The 25482-nt window shown below is 38.8% G+C and overlaps 1 protein-coding gene across 6 annotated transcripts in view; it reads left to right on the top strand.

Annotated features, from left to right (window-relative positions):
• Window positions 1-25482, top strand: part of PACSIN2 (protein kinase C and casein kinase substrate in neurons 2) — a 110323-nt gene that overhangs the window by 3681 nt on the left and 81160 nt on the right. The window contains exon 2 of one of the 6 annotated variants that reach the window (XM_067559317.1): window positions 3569-3711. The exons of 4 other annotated variants lie outside the window; for them this stretch is intronic. The gene's annotated coding sequence lies outside the window, so the exon portion shown is untranslated. Of the gene's footprint in view, window positions 1-3568; window positions 3712-24490; window positions 24564-25482 lie in introns of those variants that run through there. One more of the 6 variants, XM_067559316.1, reaches the window with a different exon arrangement.

Raw genomic sequence — 25482 nt, 5'->3', positions numbered from 1 at the left:
CAACTGCAAAACTTCAAAGCATCTAAAGCCTCCTTGCTCTCTGCCCAACAGTAAAGGGTGAAAGAAAGTATGGTAATTTAGCTTATTATTAACTACTTCTGAAATGGAGAGGAAGAGCAGGATGGAAAGAGTACATGAAAGCACTATTCCAATCCTATTTTACATTTAACAGACCAATGTTGAAACTAATTTCTCTTTTGAACACTCCTTATGGCATATACTTATGGATGCAGAACAAAGGAAAAAACAGATTCCATAGGAATATGTGCAAGTTTCCTAGGTAATCAGTTATCTTGTAAGCTCCTTTGGGGAAAACATGTTTAAAATCTTCAGACAACCATCACTATCCAGATAACTAGAAATACTTTGCAATTAGAGTCCAAAGTGATAAGATGTCTACTAATCCTGGGACTGAATGATTGTGGTGTTATTGTAATCTTCACTATAAAGTGACTTATTTGCAGTATCTTGATATTCATTGTGTCCTATATTATCATATCTTTGATATGATGACACTAGCACAAACTTTTGAATTTGATTAACATGGGACATCAAAGAAAAAAAGTCAAACTTGGGTCTGCTAAATAGTGGCGTACTGCACTTCTATCTAACCATTGTGCCAACTGCAGATATGTATTTGCTAAGTTCCCAAAGGAATGACTGCATTAATTGGTGTTTCATGTCACAGCATGCTGCTTTCTGGAATGCCATAGCAGAATATAGTCAATTCAGTATGACCGCTAGGATCTGAAAATAATTTTTAACTGTTTGTACAGAACGCCTTTCCTAGCATAGTAGGTGGAGTCATTAGGCACATAGTGATTGATGTATGTGATTTTTTTTTTTGTGTTTGTGTGCATGGTTAATATCTTAAGTTAGGAATAAATAGAGCCACAATTTGTTACTCCTTTAAACTTCACTCACTTTTTTACAGGCAATGAATTTATAGCTAACATGAAGGGGAGATAAGATATCCCTGGCATATTCATTCTAAAGGGGAATTTTGGGGTACAAATGTCAGTGTGAGATAACAGGAGCCATAGGACAAATTAATTTGATGAAAACCAAAGAGATGCCTGTATTATGCCTCCAGTCTTCTCCTAATGAGAATCTTCTTGGCAACCTGAAAAATATCTGGGTCAGTGCTGAACATAATAACACTGTGTTCTTGTCAGGAGCTCTAAGAAATCCATCAAATACGTATGGATAGGTTGAGGCACCTTTGCCTGTCTATGGATCCGTGTGAATATTGTTAAAATGAATACTCTACATAAAATAAACTACCTAAGTATCATGTTACCTTTCTCAGTCCTTGAATCATCTTTCAGTGATGTCTTCAGAGTCTTATGGGCTGGAAAAATCACCCAAGTGATCCTAAACAAAAGCTTCAAGGGATTTATTTTTAGGTGTTTACTCTATCTAATTCTAATCTAAACTACAGAAAATTGCATTTAACCCTTAATGGCAGCTGCACCAAATTGACAGTAGGGTAATCTCCAGGGTGAATTTTACCAGGTGGAGTTCTCCCTCAAGACACTTACCTCATTTCTGAGATGCCAATCCTGTTCCACAGTAGTAGAAACCAATTGTTTTAACTGTAGGGACTGAGGATGGATCACATTTACTTTACACAAGACCCTCTGTTTAATCCACGAGTATTAAGAAAAAACTTTACTTTGAGAACATAGTCAGGTTTGTGGCATTTAGACACGCACAGATGCATTGACAAATAGAAAAATCAAGCAGTTAACTGCCCTTCATAGGAAGTTTAACCTCCTAGAATGTAGGAGATATTGCCCTTCTGGCCCAAGCAGTTAGCTAATATTCCTCATGTTGCCAGGTAGTTTCCATTAGGAGGACAAATTGATGTCAGTTATATTCTTTGGTGCAATTCTATTTATTTATAAAATATGTAAACAAAATCCTGTTTCTTCCAACATAGTAGAAACAAATAGCAGGCAGTTTCTTTGCTCACAATTTCCAAGCCTGCCTCCTCCAGTGAGTTCTTTGCCCCGAGGAACTCCATCTCTTCTCCCTCTCAGGGCAGGGCTCACAAATGCTTCTCTCACTTTCAGCTGGCTTTCTTGGCTGTTTGCCACCCCCTCCCTCCCTCCTCCAATTTTGCCAAACAATCCCTTATCCCTTGTGTTTGCAATCAGACAATTTCTTGGCCCACACAGCTTAGCTTCTGATCAGGCCTTGCCATGAGGTCTATTGCTTTGGATGGTGTCTTCTGTTAACAGCTATAACTGTGTAAAAGGAGCTTAATTGCGCCTTCTGCTTTACTTGAAAGATGTCTGATTAGCATACCTGTCAGCTTTAATCAGGTTTTTGATTATCTGTAGATCAGACCTGCCCGTAACACCTTCCAGTATAACAGGCTTCAGGTAATGTTCTCTACCAGTGGGGTTATAAGAATGGACATCTCTTACAGAGTAGAAAGCATAAGTCATCTTGTCACCCAGAAGTCAACTTTAAAAAAAAAAAAAAAAAAAAAAAGACTTTGACTTTGAAAACTCACAAAGAACAACTTTCAGACTGATGGGCTGTGTAAATACTCTGTGGACCTGCTGTCTAGAGCTATTTGATATAAAGTACAATACTCCAGATGTATTACTAGATTCCAAAAGAATTGCATTCTGAGTGTGTTTCTGGAAGATGGTTATAGTATAGCCATGGCAAGATTCATATGCTTTGTGCTTCATACCTGTCATAGCTCACTTTTGGGAATAAGTCTCCAAAAGTATGGACTGTCAATGAAGATGTCAGGACTTTTCATAAGCTCACTGCAGGTTGACTAGGCAGCAATCCGTGCCTTCTATCCTCTGATGTAAGGCCATTTTATTTTTATTTACGCAACCACAATTCGTTACATGGAAGGTCTCATTAGGACCTTCCTGCCTCTGGTGAACCCCGCACTGCAATGGGATCTCAACCTGGTACTCTCAATCCCTACCAGACCACCTTTCAAAGCTTTGCCACATGTTACATGTCATGTCTTTTCATGATGGTTACCTTCTTAATCACCAACATGTTAGCCAGATGGATGAGTGAACTGGGAGTGCTCATGGCTGACCCACCATATACCATATTTATTAAAGGAAAAGGTCTTCCTTCACCTCTAACTTCTGAGTTTCACATGAACCATCCTATTCACTTACCAGTATTCTTCCCAAAACTTCATGCTTCCGTTGAAGAAAAGTCTGTACTCCCTCTGTAGATGGGCCTTGGCCTTTTGTCAGTATGCCCTAGTTCAGGCCTCTTCCGTTGATGCGGCTCTGGGGACAGCAGTATTACAGATGTTCATACCAACTGCATCCTTGCACTCTCCTGTATGAGTGCTGCTTACCAATTGCCCATATGTGATATACACATAGGGAACAGCACTCAAAGGAGAAAGGGAGGTTATTTATCTATCATTGGAGGTTCTTCGCGATATGTGGTTCCTGTCTGTATTCCTTTACCTGCTCGCCTTCCCTTCTGCTTCAGATCTTATCTGATTTGTTGTAAGAGAAGGAACTGGAGAGGCATTAATTAGCCTGTGTTACTATTTATGTCCTTTGTTCAGAGCACAAAGAGGTCAACTGTAAAGGTGTGGATCAATGGACACTACTTGTTACAGGTCTCTGATGTCAGGTGCCTGAAGTGCGTGCATACCCATGTGTGGAATACAGATAGAGACCACATATCTTGAAGAACCTCCAGATAAAGGTAAACAAACCCCATTTATTTTCTAATTTTGTTTGGTAAAATAACTACTAATTCTGCTGGAGCAGAGTTTCTGATCCCTCTAACTGAAGAGCCACAGTCACCATCACAAATTTCATCTTATAAACTTTAAAACAAAAGGCTATTTTCTTAATTTGTCATAACATAATTTTGCTTCACAAATAAAAACCAATAGAACTAGCCAGTTCTCCTCCAGTTAGATCCATTCTTTGATGCTTCCTAGTCTGCCTTTCTGATTCATTAGCTGCACTCTACATGACTGTCTTGCTTGGTGGTGGAGAAGCAGGCAGACAAGCTGGTCAGAAGGGAGTCCTGGCTTCTAACCTCTTTTGTGTCCTTAACTTCTGTACAAAAGCTTCTGTACAAAGCTTCTCCATAGCATTGCTTACTGGTGTGCTGGGGAAGCTGACTCTGAATGTCATGGGGTGAGAGGAAAGGGCTGTACAAAGAGGGTGAACATGGGGGCTGGAGAACATGAGGGTTTCTGATGTGAGCTGGATAGTGGGGGAGAAGCAGGGCCAGAGAAGAGCTGCACTTGAATTAATCTTCCATTTTGATTAAATTTAGGACATTGACTCAGAGTATACAGTTCATTGGCACAATGTTAGATCCAAGATGGCAAGGGTATATTGACTTCAGCAGAAGTTTCAGATAGTAGTGAATCTCATAAGGCTCGCACCTGTGAAGTCTTCTCAGGTTCAAAGGATATATGGCAGCATGCACGTATGTCGCACAGTATGCACCTTTGCAAGGGTGTTTGAGATAAATATATCTGCCCAACAGGTGCAGAATGGATTGCTTAGTTACTATTCCTCAGAGTTTTGTCTCTGACCCAGGGACCTTGTAGTATTCACTGGAAGAGGATTACAGGGACCCCCTGAGTCTAGTATCTACATAAGAGTTCTTCAAAGGATGTCCTGTAACATATCTGCTGAAAGCTTATTACACTGATCATCATAATCATTGTGAAGTGTATGTAGGGATAATATGTAAGGAGTTATGTACATACTGAATACTCTAGTTGTTGACTTGGGTGGTTTCACCTCTCAAGGTAATGGCAATTGTACATGCTAATGCTTCTCCAACTTCAAACAATATTAAATTCAGACATGGTGTAAGTACTTTTTAGTTGCTGACTTCCAGGATTAAGCATGGATTGGGAGGTGGAACTGAGTTAAAATTGCTGGTTATGATACTTATTTGCTGTGTCCTTACTAATATGTAACCTCTCTGGTGACTCTCTTTCACTAGCTGTAAAAATAGGAGTACTGTGGTTTTTTGTCTTTAAATTTCAGGGATGTTATGAGGCTTACCTAAAGTCAGTAAAGTGCTGTATAATTGCTATTAGTGAGTGCCAGAGGTGATGTATTCTAGCTCTCAGACCTGGGTTTAATCCGCTAGACTATGAAGCATCACCACTGTCCCCCACCTGGTTATTTAAAACTTACATGTGAGTTTATGCATTGTAATAGGATAGGGGGATGCCAAGGCAATATTATGTACCACTCTGTTTTACATTCCTCTTCTTCCTCCACCTCGCTGTAACTATTTACTGAAGCACAGGCCAGAATTGTCTTCTCAGGAGTTTTCAGAAAGCATTATGCAGTTAAACCTCAGAGCTGTTGTATGTAAAACCGTGATAAAGAGATGTTAATTCCCAGTTAGTGCATGATACTCTGAAACTTTCTTAGGCTATGGCTCCACCGCTGCAACTGCCCCATTGTAAACTCTTTAGTGTAGCTGCTCTAAGCTGATGGGGGAGAGCTCTCCCGTCAACTTACTTAATCCATTCCTAATGAGTGGTGGCAGTTATGTCAGTGGGAGAGTTTCTCCCGCCAACATAGCGCAGTCCACACAGGCGCTTAGGTCAGTGTAACTTCTGTCACTGAAGGGGGTGGCTTATTCATATCCCTGAGCAACATAAATTATACCGATATTGTATTGTAGTGGTATTGTAGTAAAACAAACAGTTAATGTACTCAGAAAATCTTATAAATAATATTCCATAATACTATGCATACATTTTAAATAAAAACTTAGATTGTAAATTCACTGGTATTCCTTATGCAGACATCCTTCCCTTTGTTGCTGTTATATATTCAAATATAAGATTTCAGCATAACAATTTCTATAGTTTAGCACACATTAAAACACATTCCTCTCTGATCTTCTCTCAGATGACTTCTCAGTCTTTTTAGGGTGACCATAGTATGTGGTGTATTTCATCTGGACGCTTTTAGAGCTTGCAAAGAATGGCACCATCGAAGTCCTTTCAAACTCTTTAGAACTCTGTCAGCAAGTAATCTGGGGATCTCCACAGATAGAAGCATTGTAACCCTTGAGTTAATAGCTGACCAGGTCCTCAGTTTCTGGGGAAACAGACAGCTGTAGCATCTATCTAAAGTAGTACAGGTACTGGGATCATCATCATCAAAATATCCATTTCCTGGCTCTCTACAAGGCTTTTCGCTCTATAGGGCACTATCTTCTCCCCGTAGGTCTAGCTAAGTCAGGCAAGAATTTACAGAGCATGTTTCCTCATTAAGTGCTGCCCCGTTCTCTCTCTCTAACTGAGGCAGAATCAGTTTGAAGTGGTTAGCTAAATATAAGTTCCACGGGCTCTGAGGCTCTAGGGGTAACAAATGCTCCTGTTTCAGCTCTCCCTCTAGGTCTATAAACCACACTGGTGGACCAAACATTTATCTTAAAGAAAAGCTTCTCTACTAAGTAAAGTTGGAATAATACACTCGCCTGTATCCTGAGTGGTACAGGGATTGTGATCCAGCCCTCTCAGCAGTTACATCTCTTGTTCCTTTGTGGATTAGTCACTGAATACACAGGGCTGTCTTTAACTCCTATATTTATAAACTTCCCCCCTTGCACTCGGATTGGCACAACCCTTCGAGATTGGATGTTCGACCTGACAAGTGGGTTGTCTACACCAAAAATTTCCTATATAGCTTCAGAAACAGCTCATGAGCATGTTTAGTAACTGCCATACCCTATTTCTGGATATTTCTGGGCCCTTTTGGCTGAGTTGCCCTGGCCTGTAGTCTGCAAATGTGCAGAGACAGCACTTTAATTAAAAGCTATAACTCTTTCGCACTGCTTCTCTCTCTTTCTTTGGCCCAATCAGGCTCAAATGCTGCAGTATAAAGTATGTGGGTTTCATTTGCTTCAGTGCAAATTTTAGCACTTCTTCTCCCCTCCCACTTCTAGCTGCTTCAAGCAGTGTAAAAAAGCATGAAACCTAATATTTCACCAAATTCTCCTGAGCTTTTTTTAACAACTTTACCTACCTCTAGAATGCCGATCAAGAGTACATCTCACTGTGTCAGCAATCTTCTGTAAGATTGCCATGCTTCAGTGAAAATCATAGGGTAGGGTCAGGAGTAAGGCTGGATAAGACCACTCTGTCTAGCAAGAACTCTACAGTTTTCTCCAAATGCTTTTAGCTTTTTCTTTAATATCTAGCTCAATAAATAAATTGTTTGTGTGTGCTTGTCATCAAAAAGTGTTTTCCTAATGACCAAGGTACATATATTCTCAACTTCATGCTACTATGCTGTGGGAAATGACTCAAGTCAGGGTTTGGTTGGCAGCTGCTGTTTGTCAGTTTAATGGGAGGGGAGATCACCAGTTGCTAAACTATTGTTAATTTTGTAATTCTGCATCTTACTATGTACGTTGATTTCACAACTATTTAATTTTCAAAAATTGTGAAGTCTTTTCAATGTGATTTTAATATTTCTTTATCTTGAATACAAGATGAATTAGCATGAAATTGCATCCTCCTAATTTTTGTTTCTTCCTGCCATCATATGAAGACTGAGCTCTTTTGAACTGACAACCTTCGGTATTTAAGAGCTTGCTGATTTAAAATTCTTAGTACTTTTTCTATTGCTCTTCCCTGCTAGCAGATGGAGGCAGTATATTGGGACTCTTTGGTGTTCATGTTCTGCATTTGGGGTGCTTACCAGCTCCCGGAGTTCTGCTGCTTGTCTGCAGCAGGGTGGAGTATCAGTGCCATTGTCAGAGGAGGAGAAAGGGCTAAACCAAAAAGAGAAAATGGAGCAGACCTCATAAGCCTATGAGGATTTCTATTAAGAAGCAGTTGCCTACCAGTGATTGCAGCACCACAAGGCATTGACATTCTGTAGGTTCTCAGTCCCATAAAAAGTCCTGCCCTTCCAGATATACGACATGGCTGATTCTTTCAAGAACTCCAAGGCCAGGAAGCATCCACAATACTAGGTTTTTATTACACACACCCCACACTGCCTGCAGAATTGTGGAGGGTGTTGAAGACCAGGAGGGGGAGGAAAGGGCTTTTGGCTTAGAGAGGGTATGCAAGGTAATGCAGGGAACCTTTGTAGTACAGACTCTCCCACAACTATGGGTGATAGTGTAGTTCTGAGATTGCAGGGGGAAGTCTGCTGAGGCAGGCGGTGTCCAGGAGAGCAAAGAAGTCTACCAGAGAATCTTTCCATCTCCTTTTTAAAGGCACCACTTCCCCTTGGATTCCCAGCTGAATCTGCATTGTCAGCCTCCACCAACTCTGTCTGACCATATGTTAGGCCTTTTTTGTAGCCAAAAGCAGGTGGTTTAATATCCCTCGCTCCAAAATTAAAAGAAGCAAAAGTTGTCTCCCAGAGAGCACAGCTTGTAACTTGTTCTGTCCCGTTCCCCAGTATTCTCTTAAAATATGGACCTGTATTCTAGAAAGAACTAAATGCAAAGCAATTGCCTCCTATTGGAAGTAGGGATGTACATTTTTGTTTAAAAAAGGTAACCGTTTAAAGTATCTATTTATATTGGTTAACTGTTTAACCTATATAATTTTATGGGCCCCTCCCTCCCCCGCCAAACACACACACACCTTGCCTTCTCCCCAAAGACCCCGGATAACACCCCCAGCCTGGCTCCGCAAGGGACCACCTCCATCTTGGACCTGTGGACTGGGTAGTCCCCTGTGTTCCGCAGCGGGGTGCCCTGCAGGGCTTCGGCCTCCCCGGGCAGCAGCGCATTCGCCTCTGCCATGACCCCTGGCGGGTCCGGGACCGGGTGTAGGATAGCGGTTGCGATAGCAGGAGCCTGCCCGGCTTAGCTCCATGGGGACTCCTGTCTCAGACTCAGAGCCATGGACCAGGTCCCTAGTGTTCCACAGTGGGGTGCTCCACAGCACCTGCATCAGGGCCATCCCCATTTAGACAAAGAGCCTGTGCTGTCAGTTAACTGATAAGTATTAGTCTTAATGGTAAGACTAATACTTAATTTAACCATTTAATATTTTACATCTCTAATCAGAAGCCAACAGAACTGTGATTGTTGGACTCTGCAAACAGTAGGTTATTCTATAGAATTCACATAAAATATTTTAAAGAATTTCTTTATTCAGTTCATACATTCAGATTTGAGATTATCTTGAAAAGTCTGTCAGGCTATCATCTGTGTTTGAGGAGGAAAGAATGCAAGGCATATATTCTATATATTTGTCACTCAATATAAAAGTTTTTACAGATCAGTGTTGTACCTAAAGAAGGTGTGAATGCTGAAAAGGGACACTATAAATGTAAAGTCATGTCAGTTGGGAAAAAAAAATGAAATTGTTTTAGGTCCTACAACTACCCCATCTGATTTATTTTCTTTAAAGTTCATTTTCCTATTCAGAAAGGTTTCTCTTTCCTGTTTTTGTAAAATAATTGCACAAATAGGGAACTGACACTGATGTCACTTTGATGATATTTTTCCTCTGTCATTTACAGTAATATTGGATGTTCCGTGTAACAGTAAAAGTGAGCATTTGAAGAAGGATAAAATTTCAAAAGTCCCTAAGTGACTTAGGAGTCTCACTTTTGAAAATGGGTATTAAGCCCTAAATTTTGCCTGGAGTCTCTTAATCTTACACAGAGTCCAAACTTTTACGGTAGAATTTTTGGGTATATGTGATTCCTTTGGTGAATGCAGGGTAATAATTTGGGCTTTCTGGATCTACAGGGTTTCTTGGGATTGCAGCACTTCTCTGAATATTGTCCAACATCAAAATCTAGTAGCCAGAAACCTATATGAAAAATGAGTTTGCAGGGTTCAGTAGTTAGATACAGGATCAGTACCTTGGTGGGTTAATCCATTCTGCACTGTCATCTGTTGGGTGAGAGAGGAGTGTTAGAATTTTAACAGGATGCTGTGTTGGGTATTTTCTGTGGCAAATGGGTTTCTGATGTACCCCATCTTTCCTATCTGCTGAATGAGCTTTCTCTTCCTATCCCTAGTCTCCTGGCTATTCTGTGTGGAGGGTGGTGTGGTGACTCTGTTCTTCTATCCCCTCCCTCAGCATATGCATAGTATCAGTGTTGCTGCTACATATACCACAGTGACTGGGACATGTGTTTTGTTTTACAACTGCTATTCAGAACACTGTGTGGATCTGTGAAACTGACAGTCTTATTACTTTAATTCTGCTAGGACTTGAGAAAGCTGTGAGCAGTAGCAAAGGCACTAAAGTGGCCACCCTGAGCCTGTAGACAGACGGCACTGCATCGATTTACATTCAAAAGGTTATCTTTAAAGCCTAAAAATATAACATTTTAAATGAAATCTTAACTGCTTCTGAAATTGTCAGTTTAAGCCTCTTCACTCATCAGGGGTAAGAATGAGAAGGGGTATTTTTCACATAGCGAGGGTGCATATTCTAATGTCATGTCAATACAATTCTAAATCAATCTTTTCATTACTAGGTGCTACTGTTCAGAGTGTCAGCCTGAAGAATGTTCACCAACCTCTTCTCTCTCTCCTCCTCCCCCCCCATCTGCCCCCCCCATTCCCTAGTAATCTTAGCAGAAGCTCAGAAAAAATTCCTGTATTTGGATTACTGGGCAGAATAGCGTATTCTTGAATGTCACTTCATAGCACAGTGGGGTGAAGGAAGAAGTAATCTTCAACACAAACTCTAGTCTATTTAGGAGAAAAACTGGGAAGGCCTTCTAAAAGAACTTTAAAGTATCTCATGTAGTGTTCCCTCCATGTGTAGCTGTTTGCTAGTGCCTATGAGCTCTGGGTTATGTGGTAGCATCTCTTTGGGGAGGTAGAACCTGAGTGGATTTCCACATGACATTCCATTTTGTTACCTGATACGAAAATCAAAGCACTTCCAAAAAAACTTCCGTAGGTGGTCATGGTTGAACTACAGGGCTAGAAAATATATTAGTGAACACCAGTGTTTATGGTTGGAGCTTACCTGGGTAGTGCAGTTGCACAATGATAGGTCAGTATCAAAGAGGAAATGTTCAATAAGCTGCCTGAAATGAGAGGTAATACTGGGTTTTTCAAGGTAAAGTCAAGCAGACCATCAGATAATGAAAATGTTTAAACATCCTCCAGTAGAATAAAATATTGAGGCTATTGGGAGAGAAATATCTTAAACTTTCAGTGAACTATATACCATGAAACAACTTGTTGTGCCAAATTGTAATAATCAGAAAAATGATAAAGTACTTATTTGAATAGATATGCACCAAATGAGGGTCACCCACGAATTTTTGCTGTCCATATCTGACACAAAGCTAACTATATAAGTAGTTTCAGTTGCCTTTATCAAGGGGAGCAGATACTGTCATAAACTAGAAATCACCTTCTGCATGTGTAGTTAGACTTAGCATGGATTAAACTGTGATGCAGTCTCAAACTAGGGATGTCAGGAATGTGGATAGTTTAAATATTCTCCAGTGTGCAGAAAACAATGATTCATAGAAGGCTTGATCCTATGTGCAGTTATTAGAATTCTGACGTGCAGGACTAGTTAAGGGCTTGAACATGAACTCTAATTGAGCAATTTACTATTTTAGCGTAGGGAATAAGGAATAAAATGGGCCACAACACCTTTTCAGTACATATTCAGTTAAATCTTGTTCCATTAAGATATACGAGGAAACTAAAACCTGTAGTTAACCATAGCTGCCTCCCCCTGTGATCTTGGTCTAGTTTTCAAGGCCTTATTGTTGAGTTTCAAAACAGCAGGGTGCTTGTTGTCTGATCCACAAAGTGGAAGAGCTGCAGGTGCTATCCTATAAAGACCCAAGCGTGAGTGTTATGGGTTTTTCTTGATAGTCCTTGACTTTGTCTAAAGGGTTTTTCTTTCATTTTTCTTTGGTGCTGCAGCAGAAAGGAATACAGTGTACTGTCTACATGTTAAGAAGGTATGTAAGACGCCATTTCAGGTGCATTGTCAGAAAATCCCAAAGACTTGGATTATTATTGAGAATGCTGTGTAATTTGTCTGTTTTACCTAGGTGGGTAATTATCAGTAAAGGTGTTCTTCAAACTTCAATCAACCAGAGCTGTCTTCTGATCAGACAGAGTGGCAGAGGTCACATTATAGGAAATAAGTAAGGCAGTAGCCTCTGTTTCTATTCATCTTCTTATCCAAATTAGCTTTTTTGGATAATCCCAAAAGAATGCACTGGTGCAGTGAGGAGTAACTCTAACCTGGATTTTGAGCTTGTCAGTAAGAGTTTACTGTCTCTTACAAGATTAGCTGTAATATTGATCATGTCATTCTAATTGTTCAAATTGTCATTTCAAAGTCTCAGCTGTTAATAATAAGACATTCACCCCTTTTATGTTGCAACTTCAGATGCTTTTTCTCATTCTGCCGGCATGGGGGAAGTGTACCCAGACATTTGCATTGGCATAGGAAAAAGTAAGAAAATTTATCCTTCCGGGAATGGAACAATTGAAGAAGCTGTTTGTATTCTGAGCATTGTAATAAACAATATTTTGTCAAATTACATGCTTTCCATATTACCCTTTTCTTATGTTAAGGTCTGATCTGATTGCAGGAAAGTGAGTGATTGCTGAAATCTCCTTGAATCTTCTATTTACTATACACATGAACAAACCTGTCTGTTTTCAGGAATTTACTTTGAACATCATTGTTTCTAACTGCATACTGTTTTCTACCCAGGAATAACCTGCACATATATTAATGCAAGAAATTTCTAGACCGTCTTGTAAATTTGAAAATTGAGAAGCTATGTGTTGGTGACTGTTGGAACACAAAATAGAACCAATGAGTTAAAGATCTTTATCTGACAAGAGAAGCCTTTGTTCATGTAATTTCCATAGCTAAAATACATAAAGGTACACCCCTATTCCTTTTTGTCATTGGGTTTTCATAGAATTGCCAAACAGCAGAGTGAATAAAAATTAATATTTTTAATTTTAAAAAAATCTTTTTCCAGTTTGATTTTTTTTAAAATTTTATTTAAATTATAACTTTCTTTTTCAAAATAAACTGGTTGAAATGAAATCTAAATTTAATATAAAATATGTTAAGGCCTAAACTTATTTTAATCTCTTAAAACATTTAATTAAAACATAAATATGCTGAATCCATGAGCTTCTGTCCAAAACTGAGTTAAGGGCTGCTTTTCTATATAAAGAAAGAATCAGTTGAAAAACATCTAACTTTTGAGGTAACTTTTAAGGTAATATGGCACAATAGGTCATTTATTGTATTAAGGGCATGATCCTGTGATGGATCGGGGACTGCACTACTGGGTACAAGAGACTGGCAAAGTCATCATAGGCATTGGGACCCAGCCTCTGACTCCAAGAGACACCATCATGTATCCCATCAGGATCATCCACTGAGCCCATGTGTGGTCTTACTCTTATTTTATAGTCTCCCTACCTGAGCTCTGATTGGCTCAGTTCTCAAATTACAAATATTTGACTCCACCCACATAGAAATTTAGCTCTGGTCTAAACTACAGACCTATACTGGTATAACTTTGGTGGTTCAGGGTGTGAAAAATCCACACCCTTAAGCAACATAGTTATACTGACCTGACCCACTGTATAGACAGCATTCCGTCAGTGGGAGAGCTTCTCCCTCAAACATAATCCAGTTCCCGAGGAAGTGGTATCTAACTACACTGACAGGAGACCTTAGAGCAGGGGTGGGGAATGTCCGACCCGCGGGCCGTATAAGGCCCGCGAAATCATTTGGTCTGGCCCTGGCAAGGCAACCGCATTCGGCGGTGGCGCGGTTTCACGGTGGCGGCGGGGTTTCGTGGGGGGGCAGTGCCCGCCGCTGAAACCCTGCCGCCGTTTGCCCCTTTTTGGCGGCGGCGCGGGGAAATTCGGCGGCGGAATTGGTGGCAAGGTGTGCCTTGCGAACCACCCAGCCGTCTTCCGCGTACCACCATCAGGCTAATTTTTAAGTTGATAATTTTGTATGGCCTGCGAATGATGTTATAAATATCCAAATGGCTCTTGGCAGAAAAAAGGTTCCCCACCCCTGCATTAGAGCATCTTCACTAAAGTGCTACAGCAGCGCAGCTATGCCCTTTCCACATTGTGTAGTTTTGCCCTTTCCACATTAAGTGTAGTTTTACCCTTATTCTTCAGCTCATGGAAGAACACTAGTTTATATATCCAAACATTTAAGGTGGTTTTGTTTAAAAAAAACCAACAAATTTTATATGCTGTTTTGTGTGTTACCATACTAGTGCAGCTTGACAGAAATCATGAGCAGCAATATCATTCACCATTTCTAACATACTAAAAAGTACAACTAATAAGAATCTGAAAATATTAAGCTATACAATTACTTAAATGTATTCAGTTACAGTGTAGTCTCCTAGATAGCAAAAAGATGGATCAAATCTAGTGTAAAGACTATTTAGTTGTAAATCAACATGTTTTAATGGTTTTGTCAACCAATGAGAGTGCACCTTTCCATATAGAAAATAACTGAAGTGCAAATGGAAAAGTTGGTTAAAACTGATGATTTAATTCAAGGCTTTTCCGCTTGGTGATTTAAATCAGTATTTAAATCAATCTACCCTGCCAAATAACTCCTCTTTTGCCACTGTTAGCAAATGTTAAACTGATTTCATTTAATATAAAATGAAAAATTGAATAGGCCTTAAACTTTATATTCTGAGAATGATTAGAGGAAGGGGATTTTTCCTGTCAAGTCTGGAAGATCTCCACCATTTTCAATGTCCAGAGCAGCAGCCCATATTCTAAAGTCCTTCAGAGCCCATCACTTCCATTCCTTGATCTGGTGGAGTAACTACTATTAGTGAAGTACAGTTTCCTCTTTTCCCAAATGTTACTGGTCCATGAAACAAGCAATACAGTTCAACCCCAGTTCTTTGAAACTGCAGTGTAATAGCATTATTGCTGAGTTTTTTGTAAGATGTTGTGGCAGGGACAGGTTATAAAAAAAGTTTGAATTCCTGCTATATAGCATACCATATTTTCCAGTCCACTGTGGCAGTAACTAGGAAAGGGAGGAAATTTATTTTCCCTTTCGTAAAAAACCCCAGGTACAATGAAATATAAATATCCCAAATCATGAACATTAAAGTGTTGTCTTAAGATCTTAATTCTTTTATCTTGACAAGTTTTTTTCATTAACTTTAGTTTTTTTAAATATTTGGGATTTAGTCAGCTAGAACTGAGTTACTACGCTAAATGTTAAAATGAACTCTGTTTAATTTTTTAAGCAATATAATATACTTTTCTGGCTATTGCATTGCATATATTCAGTTACCTTGCAGTGGTGACAGGGCTACTGTTTCAGAAATCAAAATTTACTTTTGAAATAAACATCCCAAGGCATATATTTTCTGTGCACTTTAAAATGTTCAGTGTAGTACTTTTCTGTGGTGTTACAAGTGATCATGTATTGTATCAGTAAAATAGATGGTAGGCGGTTATCTGCTGGAGAACCTGTAGCTTTTGGGGAAGCTTGTATCACATTTGATGGGCAATTATACAGGTAAGTCCTAAATGTTCTCTAGTTTTCTGGCTTGTCTACATGGGAGGGTTTAAATTGAATTGAGTTCAGTTAATTTGGTTTGAAAACACCTGCATGTTCATGATGCAATTCATTATAGCACACTAACTCTGCGTGAACTCTGGAGTCCACTTTGCTGTGAAGCGAGGTAATCTGGTTTGTTCATGTGCATACAATGCTGCTGCCAACTATCCTGGCAATCTTCCAAGGGCTATCTCATATTGCTTTGCGGGCAACCAGTCTAGTTACCCATGTGCCCAGCTTGGCTCTGAGGGTCAAGCTGATTTTGTCCCCTCTCCCGTTCATAAGCTGGCACACAGCCAGATTTTGTCCATTTGCTCCTGGAGTCCATTTTATCACAATAGCTGTTATAATACTCCAGATGTCCTATATATGCCTGGAGCAGATGCTTTGAGCCATGCTGAGACCCTGGATCTAATTCCATCTGGGGAAAAGCATCAGAGCAAGAAGCTCTTGTGGCCAGCCACTGGCATAACACTCACTATAGGAATTTTTTTTTTTTTTTTTTTTTTTTTTTTTTTTTTGTATTTATAAATGGTTTATTAATCATTTAGCACCGTTACAAACACCCCAACTCAGAAAGGTAGCTAGAGATACTACAGAACGTACATCTGCACATCCATATACTCACCCCATTCCTTGTAGAACAACCTGAAATGTTAGCCATTATCTTTCTCATGAGCTCCCTCATCACCAGTGGCCATTATTTTGGTATCTCCTAAGGACTACATCTCTCCCCGTGCGTCCTCCCACCCCTAGGCTGGGATGTAACTTTTATAATACACTGACGCCATTATATTTTATACATATTCAGTAGAGGATTTTTCCATTTTTCTTATTTGTATTTCCTTCCTTACTGATGTTGGAATGTTCTTCTCCTATAGGTTAGTATCTTAATAATTTTAACTTACACATCAGTTTGTTACCATGGCCCTATTGTGTTTAAATGTCTGCGGATATAGCTTGTGTACCTGTTATGTACGTTAACTTGTTGCCATGACACTTTTCTGGTTGAATCATGTATCTTTACATATGGTCAGAAATTCTCTTTAAACACACTATTTTTAGTTCCCCAATAGTTGGGGTTTTCCGTTGGGCCATTTATTTGTTCAAGGTTTCTGTTCAAAGTTTATAGGCCTTAAGCCTATAAACTTGCTAAAGTTAATGTCTTACAGGAAACAAGCCTTTGCATTGCTGTTAAATATAATGAAAAGCAGTAAGTGTAATAAAGGCAAGCTAGCCCTATGGGCTACAAGAAAAAGTGATGCAGAGGTAATTCTTGAAGGCAATACAAAATCAGTATGCCCTGTTGCAGTGCATGTTACTGTTAAGTCAGTAGGCAATTTAGTATTGCACACCAGCCCCCAGCCCCTGGACAATACAGGCTACTGGAAGCAACAGTAACTCCTCCCCTCTGTACCGTTGTAGCACTGTTCCCAGAAGGTGTTCCCCTCCAGATCCCAGTTCAAGGAACAGTGGTCACCTGGGACCCCAACTACTTCGAGCTGCCCTGTTGCCCCGTGTAACTTCGGATCTCAGCACTCCAATGAGGAAGTCCCACAAACCGGAAGAGGCAGAGCCAAGGCATATACTCACCTCTGACTTTAAGACCTCCCCACCCACACGCACTCTTGAGTTGTGTCCTGCACTACTCTGTTGCACTTTGCTGTTTTGTTTCATGGCTGGTTAATGAAAAGGTTCTTTGTAATTAGATAATTGTTTTTTGTATGTTTAGTAATTGTCATTTTTCATTTTTGTTTCAGTTGAAGGTTCATTTGTTTGTTACATAATTCTTTAATAATAAGACCTTAAAATTTTATTCATATGGAGTCAGCAGTTCATATTACATAGAAGCTTGCGCTAATTCACAAGATTTTTACAAACATGCAGGCAAAGACACAAGGTGTGAGGGGACTGCCACAATGTTGCACTTTCACCACCCATAAAACAACTCTAAACTAAAGGAAAAACTCCACCCCTTCATGAGTTAAAAGCTGGATGTGCAGCTGCACAATTTCAAGCCATAGATTCAAAATAAGAGCAACAGGCATCTCTGACAACATTTCTCTGGCTGTTTGCATTTTGTATGACGCTGTGCTGATTGCCGCTTAAACCTCTGAGCAAATCTCCTCATCACAGCCTCCCACCCATTGCGAAGGCTTTCTCACTTACTCTCACAAATATTGTGCACAATACAGCATGCTGCTGTGAACTTTAAGTTTTTTTTTATGCTGCTTCCAACCTATTCCACATCAAGCACTATCTCCCTTTCAAATAGCCAGATGCACACTCCATTGTCCTTTTGCAGCTACTGAGTTGGTAGTTAAACAGTTTCTTTCTTCCTTCCAATCAAGTGGCCTGTGAATGCTTCTTTAGTTAATAAAATAAAGCCAGAGTTATAAGCCTGGATCTCTCAGGATAACCAGGGCAGTGTCTACATGGGCAAACAGTCCTTTTTCCACTGATTTAAATAGTGCTGAGTTTTGAAAGATCCTAGCATCGTAGACCCTTCCAGACCACCCAGCATTTGTTTGTTAACCGGCAAGCCTTTGGAGCACGATGAAGCAACACCCCTTTTTGTTTATAAATTCTGAGCTCTGGTATGAGGGTGAAAGGGCAAATAATAGATTCTTGGTTCCCCTCAATTGCTCCAGTACAGTTTGGGAATTCCATGCATGCAAAGCCATCAGCCTCCTGAGTGTTAGGGAGCTTTATAACCCAGATCAACAGTATCTTATCTGTGGCATCACACATTTGCATGACAGTGGCCCCAATGGTCCATCTTCCCATGCAGACTGAGTTGGCTGAGCATTGGTAGCAGACCTGATAGTAGTTGCAGCCGGTTTCTTCATGGGTATGGGGCACTGCATTTTCCTAAGCCATCATTGCAGCTCCAGGTTTAGTTCAGCACATATCTCCAAAAAGGTTGCCTTTGTCATCCTGAAATTTCTGCCTCTGCTGGTCATTCCAGGTCTGCAGAACTCTTTTCTTATCTGTACAGGTTTTCTGAGCCTAGAAATGGCTCCTGTAGGAGCAGTTGCTTGGTTTTGTCATCTTCCTTATCCTCATACCACTTCCTCTGCCACCACTAAAGTGCCTGCTGCTGCTGCCATCACATCATCTGCTTGGTGGAGCAGTGAGTGAAGTCCAAAACATAGCTATATTAACCATAGGTGCAGGAAATTCTTCATTAGTTGTGCACTTTATGAACTTGGTTAACAATTTCCTGCATACTTTCAGTATGATTTTTTTCTTCAAAGGTTCATGACTTGGGTAAATAGAAACATTATTCTTAATGACAGTCAAATGCATTTTTCCTGCAAAAATTGTGGCTTTAAACTCACAACTGCTTTGGCCTTAGAACTCTTAAAAAGCAGATTTTTTTTCCTTTGATCCCACAGAAAGTGGAAAAAACTTGCTAGACTATTGCACTGCAGCATACAATAGTGGTGTTGCAGTGCTAGCCCCCTCTAATGCTAAGACAGGTGATCCACACCAGTAATCACAGAATACTGTAACCATAAGTAAAGTATTGTGACCAAGATGCCAAGATATTCACTCTTCAGTGCAACATAGAGCTTTTCCTCAGTAGTTTCATATTATAGTTTCATTTCCTTTGATAACTTCAAGGTCTTTTCCCTTATCTCTCCTTTCCAAGCAATTGAGGATCATGCATGTAAAAATGATGACAAGGAAGTGGTATAGATCGAAGGCTGATTTTATATGAAGACTAGTTCAGTGCTTCGCCATTAGAAATAGTTATATAATCTAGCTAAATGTATATGTAAACTCAAATTTAACAAACATCTGCAAATGTAGGAGCAAACCCTGAATAATTGTAGGAGGGGCTGGTAGCACTGCCTATTAAGGTTCTCTGACAATCTGATTATTTTAAATAATACTGGATTCACTGCGTAATATAAACCTGTAGTTCCAGGGAGTATTATTTTTTCTTCTCTTGGCTGTTTAAAGGCTGGAGGAAACAATATGTAGGTCTGGTTTAGTAGATTCATTTTTAGAAGTTGGATTTGAATTACCTTTATTGAGCTTCAGGTTTGATATATTTAATTCTAGACTGGCTTTGTTCCTGAAGGAACATAAATCATTCCAGTCTTTACTTTTCAAATTTTTTAAAAACTTTTTCCCAGTGGTTCACTAAGTATACTTTAAGATTGAAATTAAAACAAATTATAACTGCTACTTCGGGTTGCCTATTGCATCTGAACACAAATTATTGATGTTAACAGCTTGTTGCGATTTGACTATGGAGTCAGTAAAGCAAAAAAGAACAAGAGAGTCTGGTGGCAAAATAAAGTGAGCTCTCAAAAAATTGACCATTTCATCTGGATTGGTAATTCTGCATCTGTTTTCTGCTCAAATTGTAAGTCTTTTTTTCCTCTTAAGGGTGGGTGAGTGTAGAGATTACAACAATGCATATTAATAGATTAATTGATTAAAACTATGGGATAGGTGTGTATTTTAAGGTGGTTTTAAGAAGGAATTTAATTCAGTTTTGAGATTGACTTTTGAATTAGAAAGATGATTGAGGTCTTTCAATAGGCATATATGAAGAACAGTGGACCCATTTACTAAATGCACCTTTATATTTTTCTTATGACTTTTTAAAATATTTGATGCAGTATGAGTTTTTGAAAGTTCATTTTTGCGGTATGGTGGAAGGAATTGGTGAGAACTTAGGAGTAGTCTTCACTTATGCATTTGAATCCATCAGATTCAAGGTCTATTGCAAAAGAATTTTTGGCTCCATCCAGGAGCCTCAGACAGGTGTGGATGTTGCTACATTATTAATTTCACATTTTTCCTCCTCTGTGCCTCAATTGCTGAGAATCTTAAAAGCTGCTGGTCAAACCCTCCAGAAATGAAAGGTAATGCTTCTTTCTTGACTTTATAGTAGTAGTAAACCAGCCCACACCCTTCAGAGAGCACACTTGCATTTCGCAAAGTTCTAAATATTTTAAATCAGGGTAGTCATTTTCATTTTGGTTCTATTTAAAACAAAGGAGAAATACTGTATGTGCCAAGCAGCCAAATTTGTAGAGAATTTCTAAAACGGAGAGTCTTCAAACTAAAAAATCCTTTGTTAATTTAAGGAATTACATGCAATTATGACTAACCATGCATCAACAATGGGCAATATCCACTGACAATGTTGAGCCAAACTTCCTTTCCATTTTTTAAATTCATTAAGTCAAGACTTCCTTTAAAGTTAGTTTTTTTTTAATTGATAAATTGTACCATACAAAATCCTACTTGCACTTTTGTTGACTTACCCAGCATCTCATGTTAACAATTTTCAATACACACTAGTCTGAAAGTTTGAGACAGCTAATTTAACTCTTGATCTCTGGGTGTGAGAAGAGCTGGTCTGGTATCTGGAAGTTCTGGAAATATAAGTATAGAACTTGCTGTTTGTCAGGTACAAGGACAAGTTAGAGTATCTATGTACTGATTGCATTAACAATGTGCACGATAGTTTTCAGCATTCTGTGTTGTGTTAAAAGTAGCAGATGGTGTCATCTCCACTCTCAGGGAAAGAGTGAACATTTTTAGCTTCTTGTAAAATTCCCTCATTTAAAGTGCTTATCTCTGCACCAGAATGAATATAGATTTTTAATTTTCTGTGTTGGCTGATGTAGCTCTTGGCTTATCTGTAGAGAATTCTTTAGGATGTTTTCTTACAGGAAATGTGGAACTGGTGAAAACAAGGAAAGGTGGTTTTTTTTTTTTTTTTTTTTTTTTTTGTTTGGTTTTTTTTTTGGTAATTACATGGCATGGATTTTTTTAATGGTCATATTAAAGAACTAGTAGCCAGTAGGACCTTGTGTGCTAATTATCATGAGTCTGACTGAATTTGACAATAGGCTAGATGTGGCCTGAAATACAAATAGGTTAGCCACCATTTTTTGAAAATTGGGTGGAAACCATTAGTCTTTATTTTTTTTAAATTATGTATCTGGGGTGAGTGCCCTGATGATAAATTTTCAGAGCTGAACATTTGTATATAATTTGCATTCTTGTATTAGGGATTGTTTCTTAGTGGTTGGTTGTTTTGGAACTACAAAAGAAAAAAATAACATGATTTTTTTTTTTTTTAAATTCCTAATTAAAAATATATGTAAGCCTTTAGAGCCCAAGAGAAGCTTCCACCATCTTCTTTGCATAATCTTGAGCTGATGTTTTCTTAAGGCAACACCTTTTTGTAAACACACACAATTTTAGTTTACTACTTTAGTTCTAAGGTGACTGACTAGCTTAAGAAAACTCGAACGAACTTCCAACTTGTCTAGTTAAACTACTTGTAAGATTTTGAAATTGTTAATGACATTTAGTATTTAAAGAGGTATTTTCAGGAATCTTAGACTTACAATTGAGTATGAAGTAGTCTTTTTTTTTTTTTTTTTTTTTTTAATTAAAAAACAACCCCCAAACTACATGAAAACTTGAATGTCAGTGAACTCTTCAGTTTAAATCAACACAAATATAAATACTTATAATTCTTTGTAAATGCCTGTAGCAATTAATATCCCTGACAGTGTTGGCAATCCCATGTTGCAGTAAAATGGTGGTGTATGAGACTCTGAAAGTTAAATAGGCTTCCTGATTGGCTAGAATTAAAAGCGAATCTGAACCATGATTTAAATTGGAACAGTGTCTAACCAGAGTTCAAATATGGTCCAAAGCCCAACAGTCTCTTTTCAAGCTCTGTCTTGTCTTTGACTTTACAGTGAATAAGATTAAAAAAATAAACTGTCTGAAGAACAATTTGGGGCATTTAACTTTTTTTAAAACTTTAAGCTAACTTCATTCAAAATATGATTTTCTTAACTATTTTATGCATGAGTGTACTTCAATATTTTTAGTCTCAAATCTGAATGATTTTCGGTTTTCTTGTTTTCTAGTAATGCTATAGTACCGCTTCAACCTTTCAAATCTTGATTTGGAAACAGTTTGGATCAAAAACTCCATTGCTGATGCATTAAAGAGGAATAGATCACTGCGGTGTTAAATGAAACAAGAATTGGATAGGCCAGGTGCGTCTTTCATACGAATAGGATTGAAAACTACATTACTCTGAGTCATAAATTCTGCACGAGTGACAGAGTTCTTCTGGATGGAGGTAGACATGATTGTTTTAAGGTCTGATCTTTTTGAACCATTGGGATTGGAAATGAATACTTTCCAGTTGCATCAAGCAACCTAAATAGGGCTAAATAGTAAATAGTCATTCTTACCTTGGCAGCACAGGGATAATTACTAGACTGCACTTTAATGTCTTTTGGGGGATGGGTGTGGTATCTGAAGGGATGCATGTACATCGATGTTTTATCCTTCTGGGAGATAACAGGTCTAAAAGTCCAAGGATAATTACTGCATAAACCATCAATCGGTGACCGCTGCAACTTCTTCCCTTGGGCTCAGCCTCAACACCTGTTCAGATGTGTTTAGGCCAGTCTACACTTAAAACTTTTGCCAGTATAGTAATGTTGGTTACGAATGTGAGGTTTTAAAGAAATTTCTATACTAGCAAAAGTCCTAATGTAGATGCAGTTATATCAGCAAAAAGTGCTTTTGCCAATATAGCTTATTTCACTCAGTGAACCAGTATAATCTCTGCTGTCAAAAACACGTCTTTGCTGGTATAAGCTGTGCCTACACTAGGAGGAGGTTTTGCAAGTATGAGTACATACTGGAAGCCTTTTCTTGTGTAACCTGGGACTTAAAAAATACAGGAAAAGGATGCAACCTTTTTTCCCTGTACTCACCTTCAGAAAAAAATCCCAGTAAGACACTACATAGGAAGACCTATGTCCACCTTTCTCTCCCTACTTCCTCAAGTTTGCTCTGTTGCTGAGGGGGCCAGATTTCTTCTTATATCCCCACCTAGTTGGTGGCCTCTCCCTTCATCTGTTTAGGTCATGAGATGTAGAAAGAGAAAAAGTAGTGGCAAAGGTGGGTTCATTTGTTAAAAATGCTAAAGACTAACTGTTTGAGGAAGAGTGCTTGCCCTAAATCAACTTAGTGTGCTCCAACATTATTAGTTTTCACCCAACTGTTGGCTCGTATAAATGGAACGAAGCTGCTTATGTCACACTGTATGAGCATGCACACACATACTAGCAGACGTTTGGTCAGGATGATGTTTATGTGCTGCTTTGCTTTCTTCATCTTAAAACTTCCCTAGGCTATATCAGTCCGCACCTTCTGTTGTAGATAGCACGTCATGCCAGTCAGTTCTTGTTAATGATAGCAGGAAAGAAATCGCTGCTAGGGACGGTTTCTGGGATAAAATTGATCTAAATGAAAAATCACTTATCTGAATGGTTACTACTAAAAAGAAAGCAAAAGCTCTAGTTGCACTTTAAAGTGAACCAATTTTGTTTTCTTGACATTGGTTACCTACAGGCTTGGACTTGCTTCTATTTCATATGTCAGTATTTTATTAGTGATGATAACCCATACTCTTCCTGAAACACAATAATTCAACTTTTTAAATCTGTAAAAATAGAAACGCCATAGCTAGCTCTTAACTAGGGATGTGCATGTGTGTTTGTGAAATTGGTACCGAAACAGTTTCATTTTCACCAATAGTTTAAAAAAAAAAAATTAAACATTCTCCTTCTTGAGGCTAATCATACTTAAAAATGTCTGCAGTGAATTCTCACTTTGAATGAAAGATTTAAGTTTTGAACATTCAGATTTATTATAGTGTTTAGAAAAGGCAGTCCAACATATTACTGCAGTATGTAAAAATATCAGACGTGGTTGTGAAAAAACCTGAGATCTGTGTGAGTACTGCAATGTGAAGGAATGACCTTAGCTTGAGCTACAAGGATTTCAGCAGCCAACAGGAAATGATGAAATGTGCACTGAGAGAATTCTGCTTGTGGAACTGGAGGTCATAACAGAGCTGTGTGGAGAAAAGACAGGTACTGAAACAGATCTGTGAAGTTATGCAACAGAGCTTGGCATCTGGAAGAAAAATGTGAGTTACTTAAGGTGTACATTTTATTAAGGTAGACCTTATGCAAACTGCATGTTTAATGAATTGTTAAACAGTTTTATTTTTTTCAGAACCTACTAGGTTTCGGCTGCTTAGTAGAAACAGTTTGAAAATATTTTGGCTGAACTGAATGGATATTTAGCTAGCAGCTTGAAACGAATACTGTGTGAGTGTTTTGTAAAACGATACGTTCTGTTAATAAGGTCGTGTATTAGCTAAAATCCATTGAATCATTCTTTCACTTTATCAATATGGCGATCATACTACTTGTGGTGGTGATTGTGGATTTATGCTTTTGCTTAGCATTGTTTATGTTTTTGTAAGTACTTTTATAGAAAGGTGCTTATATTTTATGATATATGCTCTGCCAGAAATGCTGTCAAGTAAGGTATACTCCGGTATCTTGAAAGAGTTTTCATCTCTGAGGCAATACCTTTATATGATCTTCCAATTCCCTTTGTAATCTTATACAATCTTGGAGTATTGATGTCATTCTTCTTTCAGTTAGAAAAGCAGACAGTTACTTTGTCAAGATTGCTGTAAATGCTGTTTTATGCCTTGCTGCTAGGGAATATGCAAAATTCGTGTCCCCGTCTTATTCTGCAAACTTTACTACTTACCCTCCCAACAAAAACAAACCAAAAACCCAACCTTAGAGGGGCTAACAGCATAACTGTCATGCTTTCAACTACCACTGGCTGTAGTGCAAGAGTCCTAATGCTACTTTCAAATCCGAGTTTGCTACATGGCAAGATGGGATAAAGTACTGAGAAACCAGTTTTTAATATTTAGCCTGCATAAATGTTGTTGTAACTAGAGACTTACACTGGATTAAGATTTTTGACATAAGGTTTGATATGTGCACAACTGTGTAGCTTACTATCCCTTTCAATTACCCCAG

This window comes from Emydura macquarii, unplaced genomic scaffold, assembly GCF_026122565.2.
Source record: "Emydura macquarii macquarii isolate MOO-44397 ecotype Brisbane River unplaced genomic scaffold, CSIRO-AGI_Emac_v2 contig_2205, whole genome shotgun sequence".
In the NCBI taxonomy this organism is placed as follows: Eukaryota; Metazoa; Chordata; order Testudines; family Chelidae; genus Emydura; species Emydura macquarii.
Note: the sequence above shows the minus strand (reverse complement) of the source record. Positions and strands in the feature narration are given on the sequence as shown.